Source organism: Adiantum capillus-veneris, chromosome 3, assembly GCF_014529385.1.
Source record: "Adiantum capillus-veneris isolate H3 chromosome 3, ASM1452938v2, whole genome shotgun sequence".
Classification (NCBI taxonomy): Eukaryota; Viridiplantae; Streptophyta; class Polypodiopsida; order Polypodiales; family Pteridaceae; genus Adiantum; species Adiantum capillus-veneris.
Window position 1 is genome coordinate 105,425,843 of NC_140933.1, and position 24,854 is coordinate 105,450,696.

The 24,854-nt window shown below is 39.7% G+C and overlaps 1 pseudogene; it reads left to right on the top strand.

Annotated features, from left to right (window-relative positions):
* Positions 1-11,603: 11,603 nt before the first annotated feature.
* Positions 11,604-12,939, top strand: LOC147461445 (uncharacterized; annotated as a pseudogene).
* Positions 12,940-24,854: the final 11,915 nt, after the last annotated feature.

The window sequence follows — 24,854 nt, forward strand, 5'->3', positions numbered from 1 at the left end:
CTGACTGATCTGGTTGTGTTTTCTCAGAAGATTAGGATGGTATCTTCTGAATGACCTGGGCATCAGGACTTTTTGGCTGCTCTGGTAGCTTCTTGGCTAGATCTTCTGTGATATTAGCCGCCAGTTCTCTCTGCTCCTGCCATTTATCAACCACCTTCACTTTGCCCTTTGCCTTCCATATCTCTCTCTTTGCTGGACCATTTGCTAGTTTCAAAACTGACTGGTTTTGCCGGCTCATCTGGGATTTCCTCAATGACTACCCCTTTATTGCGTGTGACTGCCCGTACTAGAACTGGCTCTGGGCTTTTGCCTAATTGCCGTAGTGCTAGGTGCTTTTGGACACTGAGCCGCACAATGCCCATACTTGCCACAAGTATAACAATTAAGGCTTCGATTTTGAAAGTTACCATGACCCCGACCTCATTCAATACCTCCCTGGTATCTGCCGCGCCCAGTACCAATACCACTGGTACTTGATTTCTCCTCTTGAGGTACACTACTTGTCTCTAGTCTGGCTGGTTTAGTATTGGTAAATGCCACTACAAACAAATCCTTTCCTTTCTTGAAGTGATGAATGAGAATGCCACAATTGTTCAATAAATGACTGTATGCTTTGCAATAGGTACACTGTGGACATTCATTGGAAACATGATCTTTAAATTTGCACCTTGAGCACCAGGTTTCCATTCTCCTAACTGGTTGTCTGGTCTGGACGATTTCATCAATCTGCCATGCCATTTCATCAATCTTTCTGGACCAAGACTCCTTCTTGGCCTTGTCTTTGCTCTTTTCATCTGAGTTGCTCTTAGAGCTACTAGAGGTCTCACTGGAATCAGAATTCTCAGTGGAAGGACTGCTATTGTTGGACCTCCTCTTCTTGTGACTTCGCTCCTTCTGAGCCTGATGTTCAAGCTTCAAAGCTCTCTCACCAAATCATTAAATTTCTTTGTTGGTGAAGGCACCTCCTATTCTTTGAGCTTCTTACTATGGAACCCATTTAAAAACCATGCACGTAACCTCTGTTGGAATTAGGTTGAAGAGAAACACACACAGCTTGGAGAAGATGAAGGAAGCTCAAGGCACACAATAGAGAGTGTATAACTTAGTGTGAAATGGAAAGATAGATAGCCCTAGAGTGATGGGCGTATAAACAATGCACGGGGGAAAAAACCTCCTAAAGAGGGAAAAAATGCACCGACGGTCCTAGTGTGTTCACACACATCACTACCACATGTATATGGTAACAAAACCCCCCCTGGAGTGATGCGGTGAACGAGAGCTGGCACATGAGTAAAGGGAAGTGCCATGCCCTAATGACATGATCAGTCCACAAAGAGGAGTAAGCCCAAAGCTTCGCACATAAGCCAAGCTGATCTCTCTTGCTGAGAGCCTCTCCCTAACATAGTGGTAATGCACCTCAATGTGCTTTGTGCGAGCATGAAAAACTGGGTTCCTCGCAAATGCCAATGCACTCTGACTATCAGTGTAGATAGTGTTGGCAGTGTCTTGTCCAACACCCAAATCAGCCATAAGGCGTCTGAGCCATACACACTCAACCGTAGCTGTGAAGACTGCCCTGTACTCAGCCTCACAACTCGAAGTGGCCACATTAGGTTTCTTCTTGCTCAACCATGATATACATGAACCGCCAAGCATGAAACAAAAACCACTTGTGGACACTCGCGTGTCAAAACAACCAGCCCAATCTGAGTCCGAAAAAGCATGTAAGTCTGGTGGCAATGATCCCCCCTTGGGATAAAACAAGCCAAGATGTAAAGTGCCACTAAGGTAGCGGAAAATTCTCTTGATAGCCTGCCAATGCTTAGACCCTGGGCTATGCATAAATCTGCTCACCTGTGAGACTGCAAACTGAATATCCGGCCTCGTGTTGCATACATAAATGAGGCAGTCAACAACAGTTTGGTAAAGAGTGACATCAGCAGGATCGCCAACATCATGTAGACTCAACTTCAAACCTATTTCCATGGGAGTGGCAATATGTTTTCAATCCTCAAGTCCAAACTTACATAGCAATGTCTCTATGTAACTTTGCTAACACAAGCCAATACCACCATCACACTGCTTAAACTGTATACCCAAACTGTACATCACCCTCACACTTTACATACAATGTGCTTTCTGTTGGACTGTTACGAAAGCCTTGTTTGACCGAATGAGTGTCAACTTTCTCATACCAAGCACGAGGAGATTGCTTCAACCCATACAAAGCCTTCTTACATCTGCACACTTTGTCCTCTTGTCCTTTTATGACAAAACCGCGAGGCTGCGATACATAAACTTCCTCAAACATGTCACCATTCAAGAAAGCAGTAACAATGTCTGATTGATGTACATCCCAACCAAAATGAGCTGCCAATGAACATAGAAAACACACAGTAGTCATACGACAAGTGGGAGCAAAAGTCTCTTCATAATCTATGCCTTTTTGCTATGCATAACCCTTTGCAACAAGTCGAGCCTTATGGCGATCAATCTCACCATCCGGCTTGCGTTTCAACTTGTAAACCCACTTTGTACCAATGGCCTTTTTGCCAGGAGGCAAATCACATAAAGTCCATGTGTCATTTTCTATGTGTGCATCATATTCTGATTGCATGGCAGTCATCCAATTTTTTGAATTTTGTGCCTCATCAAAAGATAGAGGCTCCTCAACATCATGTAAGCTAGACACAGCCAAAGCATAACAATCTGATGCATAAGATGCATGGCGAGAGCATGAACAAGTACGACTAGACAAAGGTGCATCCAATTTACTGTGACGCTAAGTGTGCACTAGCCATTTTGGCATACCTCTAGCCTGCTCATTTTCAGCCCTTTCCTCATCAAGTACATCATGTACATCTGCATTAGTAATAGGCTGATCTAAAACATTTTTAGAAACCCCCATAGGCTGTACATTTGCCTCATTGGAACTTACATTCGTATTTCCACCACTGAAAAGAGGCCACAAAGTGTGATAAATGTCCTGTGACCTTACATTACTGTCTCTAGTACATGACAGCAAGGGCCGAACAAAATCTTCCACAAACACTACATCCCGAGAAACCAGAATACGTTTTGTTTGCGGATGATACAACCTGTAACCTTTGATTTCAGCACTATAACCAACAAAAATACATTTGACAGCTTTATCATTCAATTTTCTGCGCTGCACTTGTGGCACCAAAGCATATGCCAAACGGCCAAAAACATGCATGTGCTCAATAGAAGGCTTTCTATCATGCCATGCTTCATATGGAGTAATAGATTGCAAAGCTTTCGTAGGACACCTGTTAAGTACATAAGTGGCACACATGATGGCCTCAAGCCAAAAAGAATGCGGCAAAACTTTTGACCATACATCGTGCCATTTCCGTAAGTGACCTATTTTTCCTCTCAGCAACACCATTTTGCTGAGGTGTATAAGGCACTGCACATTGGTGTTTTATCCCACGACTAGCCATAAATGCATTAAATTCATGAGACATATACTCCCCCCCTCGATCGGAACAGAGGGTGCCCATAGTACATTTCGAGACATTTTCAGCCATAGCCAGAAATTGTTTGAAGCACATAAAAACTTCGGACTTCGCTTTAAGCGGAAATACCCATGCATGCCTGGAGTAATCATCAATGAAAGTCACGAAGTACAGGTAATGGCCCAAGGATGGAGTTTGCATGGGCCCACAAACATCACTATGCACAAGGTGCAACCTGCATGTGGCCCGAACTGAACCATCCGTTGGAAACTTAGAACGCTGCATCTTACCCAAAATACAGCCTTCACAAACATGTTTGACGGGTGCTTCAAGAGGCGGCAAAGAAGCAACCATATGAGATTTCTGCAAACGCAGCAAACTGGCAAAATTCAGATGACCAAAACATGCATGCCAAAGTTTTGCATCTGAAATATCCCTTGAATCTGCAACAGCATTTGCAAAATTTTTTCCACACTTGTCATAAAAAGTGAGCTTATACAGCCCACGACACAAAAGGCCAGATGCAACAATTTCATCACCAAAACTGAGATCATGAACTGTACATCTGTCATCCACAAATTTGACTACAATTCCAAGTCTAGCAAGTGCGGATACAGACAAGAGATTCTTCTTGATCCCAGGTACATAAAGTGCATCAACAAGTGTGAAGGAACTGCCATTTATAGCAGTAAGCACAATCTTTCCAACTCCCTGAACTGGATAAGAGGCATTGTTGGCACAAGTGACAGAATTCCCATGAGGGACAGACTCGAGAGAGGTAAACAATTCACGATGTGAGGTAATGTGCTTTGTAGCACCACTGTCGAAATACCACACATGTGAATCTGCAGCAATTGAAAAGCATGCATCATGGACATCAGGATTGTAAGTGCACTCTGCGCTAAAAGCTCATTCTACATCAACATCAGCATCACAGTCTCCTTTCACAGAAGACTCAACAATGGCTGCATTTGTAGTGGAACCAACATTTGCAGTGGAACCACCCTCTTTCTTCTTAGCCTCTTTGGCCTTCAACTTAGGACACGACTTGATCAAGTGATCATTAGCTTTACAATTATGGCAATACATCTTCTTTTTGCCCTTATCACCAGAATTGCCAGACGAAGTGCTGTCAGCAAAAGCATTAGGAACAGAATTTTTTGCCACTCGCAGCAGAACCATAAGGAGTGGCTGCATTGCTGTTACCACCCTTTCTTTGAGAAGCAATAAAAGCCTGTTCAACTGCACGCTGCCTAGTCCTGTTTTTTCTGGAAAGTGACTCTTGCAACAGCAATGTGCATAATGCATCAAACTTGACAACTTCATGATTTCCTTGGGTCATTAGTCTCCAAGTACTAGCAAAAGTCTAGTAGGAATCTGGTAAGGCATCAAGAACAACCTGCACTAGGGAACTCTCTGAAATGGCTTCACCTGCAGAAATGAGTTGCTCATTGATATCCTTGACACTAGCAAGGAAAGTGTCCATATCATCTTCCTCATGCATAATCTTCGACTCTAGCTCTTTACGCAGCAAAGCAATTTTAGTCTCATTGCGACTTGCATAAAGACCAGCCAAAATATCCCAAGCCTGTTTTGCAGATTTTGCTGAATGGATGTGAGGAACAATGGTGCGCTTCACAGACAACGCAATCAATGCATGAGCTTGTGCATCCTTAACATCCCAACAAGCTTGTTCTGCCGTAGGCAAAACAACTCTAACAGCAGCAATCCTTGCAGCAAGACCTGCAACATCTTCAACATCGCCTACATCCTCAGAAACAAGACGTACATCAATGCCCTGCACATTATTCCAGACACCCTTTCACACAAGCACATGTTGCATCATATAAGACCACATAGGGTAATTGTCCCCATCCAACCTGTCCTGAGCAACAAACATCTTGAACACATCTATGTTGTTGTTGTCAGCCATGGTAAATGCTGTACCTAATGTGAAAACTGCTCGAAAATAGGAGAAACGGAGCGGGAACAACACGTGCTATATAGCACAAATCGTAGAAGACTAAAAGGCACCTGTTATGCAGAAAACGGCACTGACAAAATTTTAGCACAAAATGACGAAATTGCCTGTGCAGACCTGCCTGTAGTGGAAACGGAGGCCGAAATGAGCCCAAATCAAAATTCTGAGCAGACCTAGCTCTATGAGCTATCCCAAAATATTTGTCGACCTGTGAACGCTTGCCAGAGCTCACTGAAATCGGAGAAAGTGAGCAGGCGTGTGCTGGAGCAGCTGGCGACTAAGCCCGGGAGGACGTGACCTGCTCTGATACCAATTGTTGGAATTAGGGTTGCAGAGAAACACAAACAGCTTGGAGAAGACGAAGGAAGCTCAAGGCACACAATAGAGAGTGTATAACTTAGTGTGCAATGGAAAGATAGATAGCCTTAGAGTGATGGGCGTATATACAATGCACGTGGGAAAAAAACCTCCTAAAGAGGGAAAAAATGCCCCGGCGGTCCTAGTGTGTTCACACACATCACTACCACATGTATATGGTAACAACCTCTTTTTTGATGGTGGCTCTTGCAATTGCCTGGTTAACTCCTTGATCTTCTCAACATAACTTCTACCTAACAATTGTTTAATCTCATCTAGCTTGCAAAGGATGTCTTCATCACCCCTATTGTCTGAATATTCCAGTCTAAAAGCCTTGAGCAATTTTTTGTATGATCTGAGTTGGCAAGCTGGGTAATGGTAGTACCATTTTCTTGCTGCATCTTGCAGTGTCTGAGAAAAATATTCTCCCAAGTCGTCTTCATCAATATTCTTTAACTCATCATACTGTTCAAAAGCTTCAATATGAACATCTGGATCATCTTTCTTTCCTCCTTTGAACATTGGGAAAGATATTTTCAATGAAGAAGTATAATCATGTCGATCGACATCATCTCTATTTCTTCTATCCTTGGGAGCGTGACTTCATCTTGAAGACTTCCTATAGTGGTCTGTGTCAGCATCCCTCAACTTCATCTTTACTTTCAATTTTTGTCTCTTCTCTGGCTTTTCTACTGGAACTGTGACGACTACCCTTGCTGCCTTTGGCCCCAACGTCCCTGTGTGTGGACCGAGAACTCCTTGTTTTGCATTCTTCCCGCTCAGCCCTTCTCCTCCTGGACTGATTGGAGTGTTGAGAGTCCTTGGCCTCATTAGCGTGACTGTGCTCCTCCTCAGCCTCAGTCTCAGTCTCACTGGGTCCTTCTTAGGATCAGACTCTCTTTCTGCTTCCTCAAGAATAGGGTCGACGCGATTGGAATCATTGCCTAGCCGGCGGGTTGACAGTTTGCGACCACGATTGGCTTTGGGTGCCATCAGTACAACTAAAAATTCTAAATGGGAGATAAGATTTTTTTGGTCGAAGAGCGAATAGCTCTAACCACCGTGATCGCCAAAATGGAATTGGAGCTGGTCTCTTTAGACAACTGATTCCAGTATTAGAATTTAAAGCTACTGGTTATGTCGTCAGTTCAATTAGTGAGACTGGAACAACGAATTGACTGGACTGGAATGTTATACTAAAAACAAGAGACATACTGAAAGACTGGAAAAAATATTTACAGATTCATATTAATAGCTCAAGGACAACCAATACAGTGTATGATGGGTTTAAGCTCAAATGATTACAAAAGCAATGCTTACGGAGTGAAGCTAGAGACGAAGAGCTCGTAAACCCAAGAATGCTTAGAGAGCTAAAACCAAAATACAAGCAGCTAACTAAGAAGCGAAGAAGCTCAAAACAACTAAGAAGCTCAAAAGCCCAAGTACAATGTAGCGGGTCCTATTTATAGCTCCCAAGAGTTACTGCAGTAACTGCTTGCAGTAATTACTGCTAATGTGACTGATCCACTGTTCGGCCTTCTAAGGGACAGTTCTCGCCTGTTGTGAGTGTCCTCACCTTCTACACACACACACACACACACACACACACACACACACACACACACACACACACACACACACACACACACACACACACACACACACACACACACACACACACACACACACACACACACACACACACACACACACACACACACACACACACAGAGAGAGAGAGAGAGAGAGAGAGAGAGAGAGAGAGAGAGAGAGAGAGAGAGAGAGAGAGAGAGAGAGAGAGAGAGAGAGAGAGAGAGAGAGAGAGAGAGAGAGAGAGAGAGAGAGTAAACGCAAGGTAGTACAAGTGCCCAAGATCACACTAAAATTCAACAATGATGGAGAAGTTATAGAAAGCATATTGAGATATTCAAACACATATGTGACTCCTTGGAAGCACACAATGAGCCACATAAGTGTAAGGCCTTAAGCTCAACCCCAAGCGAGAAGGCTAGAGATTGGTATAGGACCTTAAGTGTTAAAGAGCACACACATTACCCTACACTTAAGAAATTTTTCTCAAAAGACTCCATACCAGAGGGTGTGCTTTGGGACACAACATCTCAACTCCAGAAGTCCAAATGGGAGGAAGGAAAGTCAGTAAGAGAATTTATTAGTTGTTTGAAGCATTTGAAATCTTGTTGTACCCTAAATAAACATTTTAACAATAACCAGTTTCTCAACTGGATATCTACAATGGCCTAGTCATTAGAGTAAACACTACTTGGGAAGTTGTCACTACCAATGCAAAATATTTAGAAGACAATTTAATGATTGTAGGAAAAAGGGGTCCTTTTGAATCAAAGTTTGCTAGCTCACAAGCATCTAAGGCATGAGCAATAAAGCCTATCATTAAAGAGAAAAAGATATCTAAGATTAGTTTGTAAAGTCTTACCAAGCCTATTTAAGAAATTCTTAGAGATGATTGTCCTCCACAAAACAATCATATGTATCCAAGAAGGAGCAACAATGGTGCACTCAATTTGTTTGGGTCCCCATGATGCCACAATTTCTTTTTATGTAAGATTCAAGGATAGTCCCAAACCATCCACAATTTCTTAAAGAACTATAATTGTGGATATTCCAAGGAATTCAGAAATGGAAGTTTCTACAAAAGGAGTTACACAATTAGAGTAGAATAAACTAGTGACAAAAGGTCCACCACAATCAAGTAAGGAAAAAGGAATATCCTTTGTGGTGTCCTTTGTAGTGATGTATCTATAGAGGATCTATAGGGAATGAAAGTAGATTATCAGGTGTTGGTGAGCCGACCATTGACATGCTAAAGCTAAGAAGAATTGGGCAAAGCATACCCTAGTCATATGGAGAGGATCAATGAAGATTAATCAAATGTCAATATATATGGCGGATGCGGAAACGACTCAAAAGCATAATGTGGACAATGTCCCAACCAAGCCATGGTGGCTAGAACCTGAATTGAGCTTCAATAAGGACATTGAGAAGTTGGGTGAAGAGGATAAATCAAACCTAGAGATCATGTAATTGAAGAAGTTGCTACAGTAGGAAGGTTAATTTGAGAAACTGATGAAAAGAGTCTTGTGGGTCAAGGAAGATGCAATTCAAGAAGTGAACCTAGGGACAAAGGATAAACCTAAACCTATCAAGATATGTGTAGACTTGGAAGAGCCTTTTTTGTGAGACAATGTATTGATGCAGGAAACAATTGATGGATGGTTTTGACTTGTCTATTTCCTTGTTTGGACACCGATTGCTCCGGTTTTTAGAATTTCACCAAATCAAGCTTCGAGGCCTAATTTAGGCTTTCCATAACCGTCGTCAAAAAATGAACAAGATTTGACATGCTTGTCTGTCTTTCCTTCCTAATCACTAGTGTATCTTTCGTTTCTCCATCTGAGCCTGCTTACTAATTATTTTCTATTTTTGACCCTTTTTATTAGGAAAATTAAAAGAAAATAATGAGGCTAATCTAATAAAATAAAAACCCAATCCAAAAATTATATGAACACACAAACACTAGACTTGGCCAATTGTTTTTGGATTTCTCCATTTCACTAATTTGGTCAAAAAACAAAAACCAAGCCAAAAGTTACCTAAACACACAAACACTACACTTAGCCATATTTTTGTGAATTTCTACATTTTGATCACTAATTTGGAAAACCTCCTAGTGAGGGAAAAAATGCCTTGGTGATCCTAAGTGTGTTCACACACATCACTACCACACGTACATGGTAACATCTTTGACTCACATTTGTTGACAAAACTCTTCAAGCAAGGAGATCTGGTATTGGTCTACTCATTGAAGCAACACGTCCCTAAAAGGACATGGTCCTTTTGTAACTGAAAGTTTTCACCAAGTTGGGTGGTTAAATTTGCCACCTTATATGGGGAAATAATGGAAAATTGGATTAGTGGATGTTGATTGAGAAGATACCAATTTCCATTGACTAATGATCTCTTAAAAAGAATGCATGCAGCAAAGGAACGCAAGCTCAAACGACAATAGGTGATCAAGGAAGCTTAAGAGGAGGTGCGCAAAGCCACAATTCAACCAATCCTTAAAGCTTTGCCACTCAAAACACTTAAGATACACAAAAAATACCACCACCCGCTCCACCAACCCGACCTAGCAAGCCGAAGCAATCGCAATAGACTAAGTGAGTGTGGGTGCCAAAGAAACAGTTTTTAAGACATGCAACCAACCAAGTGGCTACCTAAAGCTACTCCAAAGTCAAAGACACCAAGTAAAATGGTCTACAAGTGGGTACCAAAGCTCCACCGACCACAACAACAACAACCAATCTCTCAACAGACCGATCAAACAGAATTAGATGGTTGTTTGCCAAGGACTATCAAGGAATGGGCACAATTACGACAAGATCTACTCTTCAAGAGAGTTATCCAATAGGATACCCTTGGGCTATCCGCTCAAGACCCTCCTCTTGCACAACATCGTGTTTTGAATTCCATTGACATCGATAGCATGGTAGAGCCAATCACGATTGTGCATAGACAAGACTTGACTACACATGCATTGCACTACCCAAGCTACACCTTGTCATCCTAGAGGAATTTGATTGGGAGGGGGGGAGGCATTATTATCCAAAAAAATGAAAAAATAATTTTGTCTAGAAAAAGGGCAATGTTTAAAGTAATTGTATGTTAACGTGTGAATTTTTTGCAAATCCATAAGAGGTGCCCTTATAAGTAAAGAGAATGGAGATAAGGCAATATGGTAACCCCTAGGTGTGTGTAAATAGTATAAATATTTTCCAAAATGTCAAAAATATTACAATTTTCACTCTTTTTATGTTTTTTTTGTCCCCCCCGTGCATTGTATATATGCCCATCACTCTAGGGCTAACTTATATTTCCATTGTGCACTAAGCAATGCTACTCTTTTGTTGTGCCTTGAGCTTCTCATCTTATCCAAGCAGTGTGTGTTTCCCTACAACCCTATTTCCAACAATTCGTATCATAGTAGGTTGCATCCTCCCGGGCATAGTCGTCAGCACCTACTTGCTAACTTTCTTTGATTTGGCTGAGCTTTGGTAAGTGTCAGCAGATCAAAAAATAATTCAAAAAATATTGAGAAGCTTAGTATGGTCATAATTTTGATTTGAACTCATTTCGGCTTCCGTTTCCACTACAAGCAGTATTGCGTAGGCAATTTTGTCCTTTTTGCATAATTTTTGTTAGTGCTATTTTTTGCATAACATGTCTCTTACAATATTCTTTGGGTTGTGCTATATAGAACGTGTTAGTCCCGCTTTGTTTCTCCTCTTTTCAGGTAGTTTTCACATCAGGTGTAGACACTCGCCATGGCTAACAACAAAACATATTTGTTCAACATGTTTGCTTCTGAGGATAAATTGGAAGGGGAAAATTACCCAATGTGGGCTTACATGATGCAACCTGTTCCATCAAAGTGCATTTGGAATGTTGTGTAGGACATTGATGTACGTTCGGATTATGTGGATGTAGGCACTGTTGAGGATGTTTCAATAGGTTTTGGTGGAAGTATTGCTACTGCTAGAGCTATTTTGCCTGCAAATGAGCAGGCTGGTTGTGATGTTAGAGATACCCATGGTCATGCATTGATTGAATTATCTGTGAAGCGCACTATTAGTCGCGACATTTGCTCAGCTAGATAAGCTAAACAAACTTGGCATATTTTGACTGGTCTTTATGCAAGTCACAATGAGGCTAAAATTGCATTGTTGCATAAAGAACTGGAATTCAAGATTATGCATGAGGAAGATGACATGGACAGTTTTCTTGCTGGTATCAATGATAGTAATGAGCAACTCATATATGGAGGTGAAGTCATTTTTGAAAGTTCACTTGTGCAGAGTGTTCAGGAAGATATTTACCAAACTTTTGCTAGTACTTGGAGATTTATGACCCAAGGAAATCATGATGTTTTCAAGTTAGATACATTATTGTTGCAAGAGTCACTTTGAAGAAATAGCTAAACAATGTGCAATTGAGCAGGCTTTTGTTGCTACTCAAAGAGAAAATGGTAACAACAATGTAGCCACTTCTCATGGTTCTTTCACGAGTGGAAAATCTCATGTTCCTAATGCTTCTAATGACAGCATTTCATTTGGGAATTTTGGTGAAAAGGAAAAAGAAGACGATGCGTTGCTATTATTGCAAGGCTAATGATCACTTGATTAAGTAGTGTCGTAGATTGAAGGCAAAAGAAGCCAAGAAGAAAGAGACATTCCACTACAAGTGAAGCTATTGTAGAATTTTTGTGAAACTAGATTGTGATGCTGGTGTAAATGAAGAGTGGGCATTTAGTGCAGAATGCACTTATGACCATGATGCATTTATGTCAGCTATTGCACATTCACACGTGTGGTACTTTGATAGTGGTGCTACAAAGCATAGTACCTCACATCGTGACTTGTTTATCTCTCTAGAGTCTGTTCCTCATGGGAATACAGTCACTTGTGCCAAAAATACCTCGTATCCGGTCCACGGAGTTGGAAAAATTGTGTTGACCGCTACAAATGGTAGTTCTATCACACTAAGTACTGTGATTTATGTACTTGGGATAAAAAAGAGTCTTTTCTATGTATCTACACTTGCTAGACTTAGGCTTGTTGTGAAATTTGTGGATGATAGATACAAAATTCATGATATTAGTTTTGGTGATTAAATTGTTGCATCTGGCATTTTGTGTTGTGGGTTGTATAAGCTCACTTTGTATGACAAGTGTGAGTAATATTTTGCAAATGTAGCTACAGATTCAAAGGCAGTCTCAGATGCAAAACTTTGGCATGCATGTATTGGGCATCTGAATTTTGCTAGTTTGCTGCGTTTGCAAAAATTTGATATGGTTGCTTCTTTGCCACCTCTTGAAGCACCTGCAAGGCATGTTTGTGAAGGCTGTATTTTGGGTAAGATGCAACACTCAAAGTTTTCAAAGGATTGTTCAATTAGGGCTACATTTAGATTGTAACTTGTACATAATGATGTTTATGGGTCCATGCAAACTTCGTCCTTGGGCAATTACCCTTACTTTATGACTTTCATTGATGATTACTCCAGGCATGGATGGGTGTATCTGATTAAAGCTAAGTCTGAAGTGTTTATGTGCTTCAAGCACTTTCTGGATATGGCCGAAAATGTCTCTAAATGTACTATGGACACCCTCCTTTCAGATCAAGGGGGGGAGTATATATCTCACGAGTTTAATGTATTTTTGGCTAGTCGTGGGATAAAACACCAATGTACCTTGCTAAAAGGAAAAATAGGTCACTTACGGAAATGGCACGATGATGTATGGTCAAAAGCCAAGCTTTGTGTTAACTAAGCCGACGTCAGTTAACAGGAGCTGCTAAAGATCGAAGCCTTATGAATGTACATCTAAGATGAATATGAAGAAGCAGTGAAGATTGGAGTTACACACTTTTCACATTTTTCCAAAATGGCCATGTATTGTAATTTCCCGATTTATTTAGCCATTGTGATAATTGTAACGTGTTATGGGCTCAATAAGAGTTCCAAGATGTAAAGCATAGGTCAGTTAGTGTACCTAAGTTGCAGATACAATAAGTGTGGAGCCTCAAAGGTCTTTGGTTCCAGACATTACACATTTTAGACCTTGGCTAAGGTATAAAAGCCAACTTTGTAAAGTTTTAATTAAGTTTTTGGATAATGAAATACACAGCGTGAGCTAACGGCGCTCACTTCTCTCCTTCTCGCGCTTCCTACTCCCTCCTCGGTTGTCATTGCAGTCATGTCTGTTGCGTTGCAACCGCATGAAAGAGCTCTACGCATTGACATAAGCATTTCACGATATTTCATAGATTTTAGCATCGCCGAAACGTGGTCTCATCTCATCATAAGTAGGAATTGACACTTCAAAATCAAAAACTAAGTATAGGCGGGTATTGGGGCATTTTGCTAAGCATTTAGATGCATTCCAAGTTGACAACGACTAGGTGGAAAATCCACTGCTGTTAATAATCACGATTTTTGCACTTGACCTAAAGTGGGATTTGAGACCATAAGCATGTGTACTTAGGTCTTATAAACATGTCCTAGAAGTTTTGTTATGTTTGGATGTCATTTGATGTTGTAACGGATGTAATTTGTTTGCCGATGAGCGATTGGCTTTTGGTGATTTTAGTCATTTGAGTGTAGCTTGAGTTAGATGCGAGTTGTTTGTTGTTTTCCAATAGATTGACAACCTCTTGTAGCCTCTATGCACTAGTCGAGTCAGCTTTGTCCCATGGATTGATAATTATATTCGTGGTTCTCGCTATGCCTGCAATAAGATAGGAGTGAGGTTAGACACCCGTTCCACATTTGGCGCCGTTGCCAAGGACGAACATACCTAAACTAGGGAAAGCATGAGCGTCTTGTGTAGTTGTCCATTAACGTCCTCTATGTTCACTTGGAGTTAAAATTTCTCTTAAAAACCACATAGCTTAAGAGTGTCATCTTTTGCTGTGTAGAGGTAGCTTGGGAGTAGATTGTTCTTGCTAAGTACCTTATAGGATTGTAGGATTGTTGGATTGTAGGATTAGCTTAGGATTTTGAGAATGATGGATGGACAAGACAAGTCTTAAGATCAATGCTCAAGAAACCATAAAAAACAAGAAAACAAGTGTTTATGGACACTTTCCACAACCCAGTGCAGTAGAACCTAGGAGTAGGGTAAGTAGAATCCGATGTGAGATCTCATATCATTGCTCACTCCAAAGGAATCATCTGTGAGTTGTTTATGTGAAGCTGCAAAGTTTCAGGTCTATGGCTTGAAATAGCACCAAAAGACTGTCGATCATTGAACTGGCTGGAGATTATGCTTATAAAATTTGTATGAACCAGTGGGTAAGCTTAAGGATGCATTTGAGGTAAATTTTCAAAAGTTTGCAAAAACTCAGATTATTTACTCTTTCTTGAGATTTTAAGCCAAATTAAGTTTTGACTTGACTCAGAGGCTTAAAATAGATCATAAAAAGATTGTCCACTGAAAAAAGTGTTCATTTTAGGTCAAAAGTAAATAATCGTATTTTTTGCATTTGGCTCAAAATGGATCAAGGTTGATACCACATACTCTATGCATGATTACAAACATCTTTTTGTGAAGGCTCATAGAGTTTGGATCACAAAACAAACCAAAAACTTGGCAAAAATTGAAATCCGTACTAATTATCGAGAATCTTGTTCAAATTAAGTTTTGACTTGACTCAAAGGCTTAAAACAGGTCATAAAAAGAATGTCCAGTGAAAAAATTGCAAAAAGTGTTCATTTAGGTCAAAAGTAAATAATCGAATTTTTTGCATTTGGCTCAAAATGGATCAAGGTTGATACCACAAACTCTATGCATGATTACAAACATCATTTGTGAAGCCTCATAGAGTTTGGATCCCAAAACAGGCCAAAAACTTGGTAAAAACTGAAATCCGTACTGATTGTCAAGAAATTATGTCTGACTTGATGAATCTTGTTCAAATTAAGTTTTGACTTGACTCAAAGGCTTAAAATTGGTCATAAAAAGACTGTTCGGTGAAAAAATTGCAAAAGGCATTCATTTTAGGTCAAAAATAAATAATCGCATTTTTTTGCATTTGCCTCAAAATGGATCAAGGTTGATGCCACAGACTCTATGCATGATTACAAACATCTTTTGTGAAGGCTCATAGAGTTTAAATCACAAAACAGGCCAAAAACATGATAAAAACTAAAATCTGTACCGATTGTCGAGAACTTGAGTGTGACTTGGTAAATCTTGCTCAAAATGAGTGAAACCTGACTCAAAGGCTTAGATTGAAGTGTTAAACAAGTGTATATTATGCTCAGAAGATAAAAAATTATGCAAAAAATTGCCAGAAGTAAATAATCACGATTATTTACTTTTGCCCTATTTTTCAAGTTTTTTTACCAACTAAGCATACCACAAGTTTTAGAATGTTATATTAAGCCCACAAATCATATTTGATAAGATTTGGATGATTGGAGTAAAAATTGTGGCCAAATTTGTAAAGTCAGTCTGCAGACACAAAACTGTTGACCATTTGAACAGGGATTATCCAAACTTGGTGAAACTTTGCTAGGGAGATTAAGTTGAGTTGCTTAACCAGTTCGTATCAACATTTTGGCAAAAAGTTAAAAAAAAATCCCAGTAGAATAATCATGATTATTTACATTTGCTCTAGAATTGAGAAATTTGGCACAATTGAGTATACCACAAGGTCAAGTACATCAAGTAGACTCCACAAATCAAATTTGGTGAAATTTAGATCACAAAATTGAGACTTAAGCCAGATTCTTGGAAGCATTTAACTCGTCACTTTTAATGTAATCAGATGATTCTGCATTACCATTAGAAGCACTAGTAAAAACACTGTAAGTTCAAAATGAGCATAAAAATGCACAAGCACCTGAAAAGCTTAAAATTGATTCATTGAACAACAAATTCTGCATGAATTTGGTCAAGGTGTCCAGATGTCACCAAATGTTGAAAAGATTGTTAAGTTTGCAAATGATTTTGCATCCACTACCACAAGTGTGAAATCATTCACGAGTCTAAGGGACACATCCAACATCATGATGTTAGCATTGTTTGTTACACATCATTCATATGCACACTATGTAGACCAAAAAGGAAAACTGTACAAAAAGGATCAACCAGTGTTTGAACGGCCCACATACCAGCTCATAGAAGTGCGTCCAGTGATAGATCAGAAAGGATGGCTCATTTTAGAGGAAATAATCTATTATAGCCCATCCTCTCTAGAGCTGAAGGATATTACTCGAGTGAACCCAGAAATCTGTTCAAAGCCAAACTCTCCTCCATCAAAAATCAAGCTTCACTGTCGTGACTAAACAAGCATATACTTTGACCAAAACAATCGTAGATATAGACAAGAGTCTAGCATCTATGATGCCTTGGGTCCTGAAACCACAGAAACTCATATCATAGGAGACCCATGGGATAGACAATATCAAGGCAAAGATAATGTTATCTATAGCTTGACTTGGGGAATAATTTGTCATGTCACGAAGATACATATGAAACTATGTAGAAGGTTTACAGATGCCAAACATCAACAATGCTATCGAAAGTGTACCTTCACAATCCCAACATGTGAGACTAAACCAGAGACAAACAATTTTGAACTCTTACAATGGAGAAGGTTATAGTGATCACCTTAGGAAGGGGGGAGCTGCAAATTCATTAAGCTCAGCTCTACTACTAGGAAATGCTACACCAGATAGAAGCCCAAGAACTTCTAACCAGCAGACCCCTTCAAAGCAAAAACCATTGGAAGATCATATGGTTGTTAGAAGTTTTCCACTAACCCAAAAACCATCAAAAATTGCAGAAAAATTCTTCTGTGAAGATCATCAGGGACAAAAGTTTCAGTTGATCTCCACGAGTCAAAGTCATAAGCCAACAAACCCCATAGCGTTGAAACAATTGCATGAGACCAAGCTCGTATATGCGTATCGAGATGCAAATGGAAATGATTCTCAGCAAGTTCATGACCTTGTACAAGCCCCTACAGATGCTAAACCTGAAGTCAAGGACTATCCGAAGATGATGCAAAGCCTCAAGATGCCAAAACAGGTGACAGAAAAGTCAAAATCCATGAAAGCTAAAGTCCAAAAGGCTACACAAAGGTCAACACCAAAATCTCCTCCGAAGAGACAGATTCTTCCAGAAAGTACAATGGATCTTCTAAGATCAAAAGTTACTCAAATGCAGGCACACAATACTCAACTGTTGCAAGAAAAAAGTGCAGTATTATAACAAAACGAGCCAACATCAACGGAAGCAGGTGATCAAGACAAAGCCAATGTAAAAAAAGTTCAACCCACGGACACCGCCACCACAAAAGCACTCAATACAAAAAGAAATCTTGAGAAGATCAAGTGTAACATTGTTGGTGAAAACGAAGAAAAGCTGTCAAGAGAAGTAAATATAGATTTTCAACTAGACAAAAACCTCATGTCCTTTCGTACTTGGAAAAGATGTGGCCAACCACAACTGGAAGATGCTCCTGAACTTGTGAGCATATTTGGAGACAAATGAGCAGAATGCTGGGGAATCATCTCCACCACCGTTGAAGTAAGTTCACAGATCATCATAGCTCACTTCCACGTGATCACAACAAAAGATATGCCAGAAGACATCATAATGGGAATGCCAATGGCCCAAAATATGTTAGAGATATAGAATTCAAACATGAGGGAGTCATCATAGACGTCAAAGAATGAAGACCAAGACTGGTCACCCGCGAACGACAGCACAAAGTCCTCAAGCACAATTTAAATGGAAGATCTTATTGAAGATGATTCATCTCCATCAATTAGAATTGCAGAAGAGCTTAAATCGAATCAGGCATCAAGAAGTGAAGATCAAACAAAGCAAAGATCAACCACGAAAATTATTGAGTAGAAGCCAGAAGTTAAGAAGAAGGAGGTTGCAAAAAGTCAGAAAGCAATAGGAAGTCCAAAGATCAATTACTCATTGCGAGCTGAATCAGCTGATGTAAATCAGATTGGAAAGCAGAGTCTCAAGCCACCTTCCATAAAGACACAACTAGATCAAGATGAGACCATGGAAAAAGTAGGACAAAGATCTTCAATAGAACTAGCAATGAGAATAGCTATAGTTCTCAGCAGTACAAAAGGAGCAAGTGTCAGATGCAATGCTCTACTAGATAAAGAAGCAAATTACAATATGATTGCAGAGAACATCCAAAGGATCCTCTAGATCACTCCATGAAAGCATGATAGCAAAAAAATGCTAGGTATGCATATAGGTCAAGAAGAAATGGTTGCTACCCTTAGCATCCAAAATCATGAAGAACAAGCGAAATTTTAGGTGAAGCCTTCAATGGAAATGCTTGCAAATGTCATACTTGGACACTGGTGGTTAGACCAACACAAGGCCTACAAAGATCTCTTTTCCAAGAGGTAGCCATCAACACTTATAGGTGCCTTTAATGCTAGATTCAAAGTTACAGAAGTCACGAGAATCAAAGACAAATCTTGCAGACAAAGGTAAAGCTAAAATGGAACCTCCATCGATTAGCACAAAAGGAGTGAAATCATATGCCTCTACATCAAATAACCCTCATGGATCACCTTCTTCAAGCAAGTCAGGCTTTCAAAACTTCAAGTTAATTGTTGAATCGATTAAAACCTGTAAGGAGACACCCAGAAAAGCAAAGATATTCTAGCCAAAGTACTCAAGAAATCAAAAGAAAGTAAAACAAGTGTTTGTTCCGAGAAATTTAGTCAAATTCAATGATCCGGTTTGGATTAAAAACTGGAAATCAACACAGAAAGGCAAACACATGGGATGGATAGCATCACAATGGAGCTTAAAGGAACAGGAGTACTATGGAGGTAACAGACAGATATGGGTGCCAAAACCTCAGGTACGGGCATATGAAGTAACTTCAAGTCCCTCCCAAGAAAGAAGGCCCACAAGGTATCAACCTTGACAATATTCTAGGATACCTAAGAAACAGGTATACAACAGAACAACATCAAAAGATGCTAAAGTCAACCACAACTCAAAACAAAGACGGATCTCAAAGAATGTTCCTCTTGTACAGGGATTCTACACAGGTTATACAAAGATTTGGCTACCAGTCAAGCACAAGCCAACTACAACTACATCAAACCTGCATGAAGATCTCAAGAGCTCAACAAGACCTAGAGCTCAAAAAAGTCAACAAAAGAGATACAAAGGTCACCAACAAATTTGGATTCCTAAGTCTTCCAGTGCTCCTAGTCAAAAGCCAAATTCCGACAGTGAACATAGGCCTACAATAACATCAGAGACTCCTATCAATAGGCCTAATTGGAGAATCAAATAGATAATGGAGTCTTCACAGTCAAAGAAGGACAACCCAACCAATGAGAATGCAGATTCAAAGATGATAAAACAGGTATGGAAAAACAAACCTTCAATGCCAACTTGGTCCTTCACTAATCCTCTTTTTGAGGATTCAAGCTTAGTTTTACCCCAAGAAATGTTTGTGGTAAGCACAAGAACATAAAAAGTCAAGTTGCCAGGGTGCAAAAAACATTCTTTGACATAGTCAGAGTCGGGCTGCTGAGCCATAAAATGAGCAAAGCATTAGTCCCAAAGCTTCAAGTCATATTAAACTCTATGCTAAGAGTCGTAGTTATTAGGCTTACGCTCAAGCTGAACGAGTTGACAATATCTAAAGTTGTGTTGCTCATGCTGGATGAGATGAGCATAAGAGTCAAAGTCTATTAACTCACAATTGGTGGAGTGTCGTAGAGTCCAACACTCACGCACAGTGCACATTAAGATGAGAGCACATATCCTCGTCAACAAAAAACCATTCTTAAAGGGGTGCTAGCTTGCAAAGCCATGTCATATGCTTATATAGCTACATCATCTTTCTGAAGAACCCCTCAAAATCTTTCTTGCACAACATATTGTTTTCCATGCATTTAAGTGTATGCATAAATAGGATGTCCCATCATTGGATATATGCATTAGACACTCTTTTCTGCTTCCACCTATGCACCTTGAGTGGACTACAATAGGAAAACCAATGTTCCATCATGCTACCCTCTCATATTTGCTACCTATTTAATTCCATATCTATCAGCAAATAATCCCTTTGAGTATTTTATTAATGTTTCCCATGATAATAAGTACTCTAATAATGCACGTATCCCAAAGGTACTTTTTTCCCACTAGATTTTTTTCCTTTGATCATCCAGGTAAGACCATAAGCATGCGTGCTTAGGTCTTATAAACATGTCCTAGAAGTTTTGTTATGTTTGGATGTCATTTGATGTTGTAACGGATGTGATTTGTTTGCCGATGAGCGATTGGTTTTTGGTGATTTCAGTCATTTAAATGTAGCTTAGTTAGATGCAAGTTGTTTGTTGTTTTCCAAGAGGTTGACATTCTCTTGTAGCCTCTATGCACTATGAATCAGCTTTGTCCCATGGATTGACAATTATATTCATGGTTCTCGCTATGTCTACAATAAGATAGGAGTGAGGTTAGACACCCGTTCCACACTTTTCCACATTCATTTTGGCTTTGAGGCTATCATGTGCTCTACTTATGTACTTAAAAGTAGTCCTACAAAAGCATTGCATTCTATGACTCCTTATAAATCATGACGTGATAAAAAGCCATCTATTGATTACATGTGTGTTGTTTGGCTTATGCTTTGGTGCCACAAACGCATAATAGAAAATTGGATGGTAAGGCTATTAAATGAATTTTTGTTGGTTATAGTAATGAAAGCAAAGGCTACATGTTATGTCAATTGTAAACAAAACGTATCTTGGTTTCACAAGATGTTTTGCTTGTGGAAGATTTTGTTGAGCCTTTGTTGTCATGTACTAGAGACAATAATGTAAGGTCACAAGACATTTATAGAGTTTGTTGCCTCATTTTGCTGGTGGAAACTTGATTGCAAATTCTAATGAGTCAAATGTACATCATACGGGTCTTTTAGAAAATGATTTAGATCATTCTATTACTGATGTAGATGTACATGATGCACTTGATGTGGAAAGGGGCAAAAATGAGTAGGCTAGACGTAGGCCAAAATGGTTGGTGCATACTTTGCGTGATAGTAAATTGGATGCACCTTTGTCTAGTCATACTCGTTCAAGTTCTTGCCATGCGGCTTATGCATCGAATTGTAATGCTTTGTCTGTTTTTAGCTTATGTGATGTAGATGAAACTCTATCTTTTGATGAAGCATAGAATTTTGAAAACTGGATGGTTACCATGCAATGAGAATATGATGCACTTACAGAAAATGACACATGGACTTTATGCGATTTACCTCCTGGAAAAAAGGCCGTTGGTATGAAGTGGGCTTATAAGTTGAAACATAATCCAAATGGTGAGATTGATCACTATAAGACTCGACTTGTTGCAAAAGGTTATGCACAACAAAAATGCATAGATTATGAAAAGATTTTGGTTCCCACTTATTGTATGACTACTATGCATTTTCTATGTGCATTGGCAACTCATTTTAATGGGATGTACATCAATCAAACATTATTATTACTGCTTTCTTAAATGGTGGTATATTTGAGGAAGTTTATGTAGTGTGCCTTGCGGTTTTGTCATAAAGGACAAGAAAATAGAGTGTGCAAATGTAAGAAATCTTTGTATGGGTTGAAGCAATCTCCTCATGCTTGGTATGAGAAAGCTGACACTCATTTGGTTAAACGAGGCTTTTGTAACAGTCCCACTAGAAAGCACTTTTTTTTGTAAAGCATGAGGGTGATGTACTTCTCATCGTCGTTCTTTATGTTGATGATTTCTTGATCATTGGACCGAATGAGACACATACTATTGACTTTAAGTCGGATCTGAATGCTACTTTCAAGATGAAAGGTTTGGGGCTGTTGCATCATTACTTGGGTATATAGTTTAAGAAGTGAGATGGTGGTATTGCCTTGTGTCAAACAAGTTACATAGTGACATTGCTATGTAAGTTTTGACTTGAGGACTGCAAACCTATTGCTACTCCCATGGAAATAGGTTTGAAATTGAGTCTTCGTGAGTCTAATGATCTTGCCAATGTCTCTCTTTATCAAACTGTTGGATGCCCTATTTATGTATGCAACACAAGGCCTTATATTCAATTTTCAATCTCACAAGTGAGCAAATTAATGCATAGCCCAAGGTCTAAGCATTGGCAGGTTGTTGTCCAGAGGATTAATTGTTACTTGAGTGGCACTTTGCATCTTGGGTTGTTTTATCATGCATTCTCTTGACCCGCATGGTAGTATGATTCTCCAAGCTTTCAATTTGTCAAGATAGGTGTTAACCCATGACATCATTCTTCTTATTTGTAGCCTTTTTAGTCATGGGCCAGGGGCTTGTCGGTCTTGTAGGTGGTGCATGGTCATTTATTGGGTGATCGCTAATGAGAGGTGCACCACAAACTTATCAAATAAGAAACTAATGCTGATTTGCCAAAAGTGGGTGCCTGTATGTGAACAGAATGACCCACATAAATGATGTTGTAACCTAGTTTTGAGGTCATTCTCAAAGGTATCAATGTAAAGTACTCTTGCTCTCCTTATCTCTTCCCTCATCCTCTGTTATCTGTGTGCGAGTGTGTGTGTGAGGGAGAGAGGGTGCACGGGCGATGGAGGCAAGGCAGTTGAGGAGCAAAGGTGAGTCCCCTCTTCATTATAGTGTGAGATTCCCTCCTAGATGACAACAAAGAGAGGTGAGTGATACACAATCTACTTATGTCAAGCTTGTCTACAACATTCATTCATGTCTTCGAGGTCGGGAAGGGGCCATAAAAACCCTAGGTTAGTAGATTCTCTTCGGCAGAGCAAGTGTAAAAGTGACCGTATTGGCCAACTCAACCCACCAAAAGCTACCAAACCTGATAGGACCTATAGAACATTCCTATGTGACGAGATGGCCAAGGTCAAGGGGGCCTATAGCTATTAATCTCAAATTTGGCCGGGGATCAGAATTCAATTCTAACTTCACAAGGGGGTTCCCCACAAGAAGGCTAACCAATGTACTATAGTGGAACTGGGAGAATTATCATCTGATACTCATGGTAGCAAAAAATGGCTTGATGATCGACAAAGCGTCATTTTTGGACTAAGGATACAAATCAACTCCAAACTGGGCATAACTTGATAGGATAAGTCAGGGTGAACTATGGGATGTGTACATATGCTTGGAGTGAAGGAAACGGTCACCACAAAGTGCAAGACCCCAAAATCGCAGAGTTAGAGTATCGTGCCAAACTAACATCAACATCTCAGCCAAGAAGCCAAGAAGGATCTAAGTATCACTTGGTAGGACTATGAAACAAATTTGGGACATTACAAAATTGACTTGGTAGAAATTTGCACCAATATCTACTAATCGTGATTAATAACTCAAGGGCCTAATTTGACATTTTCTTGAACCTTTTCATTCTAGCACCCATTCCCATATTGTACTTGAGCCAAAAACCCACATGGTGCTCAAAAATCACTTGCTCACTTGCTCAAAAATCACTTGCTCACTCACTCCAAGATCAAAAAATGTACTCTCTTTTCACAAAGCCAAAACTTGACACTAAATGCCAGTCATATGTTCCAAAAATGATCCAATCCAAGGCCAACCACCCCATAGCTCAAAAATGCCAGAAAAACACCTCAATTGTAAACCCAACTGTTAATCATGATTAATAGCTCTGGGGTTAAAATGAGTGAATTGTCTGGATTTTTATCACCAATAGCTTGGGCACACTCTCACTAGCCCACACACCAAATTTCAAGCCAAATAGATATTTTAAGATTGTGCATCATCATCTCATCACTTTTAGAAGCCTTCTAGCTGAGAATTGGTCATAATCTGGTGTTTTTGCATCCAAATACCTTCATAAGTGAAATCCTCTTAATATCCAATATTCTTAACCCAAGCGCACGACTAATTCTCACATCTACAACCCAAGAGTATCTCTAGATCTATTAATTATGATTAATAGCCCTAAATGAAAATTTTGTTCCAAGCTACTTTACAATGTCCACATACTGTTTTTATAGCTCTTGGTAATAATATTTTGGCTTTCAAGTACAGAATGGTCAATCTCAATGCGAGTGGGAAAAAATGCCGTGTTTCGACTTTGAAACACACCTAATCTTAGACTCCTGTATGCTTGCACCCAAGTTCAATGCAAAACTCACTGGCACCAGCAAAGAAGAAGTCCATGAAACAAAGACTGCAAGAGCTTCCCCCCTATCAGCTGCAAGAAGAATCAATAGGTGTGTCATAAAATCTAATATCTAACCAACCCAAATGATTTTCTCATATTAAATTGATCACTTAATGTGGGAGAATAAACGGGAACAAGTGTTAAGATATAGATATGTGCTTATAGATCTATCTCAACACGGGGCCAATAGTAAAGGGGCCCAAATGGGAGATGGTCTATCAAGAGCAAGGCTAACCAATGGAGCATAAGACCTTAGGATTAGCTTCATTG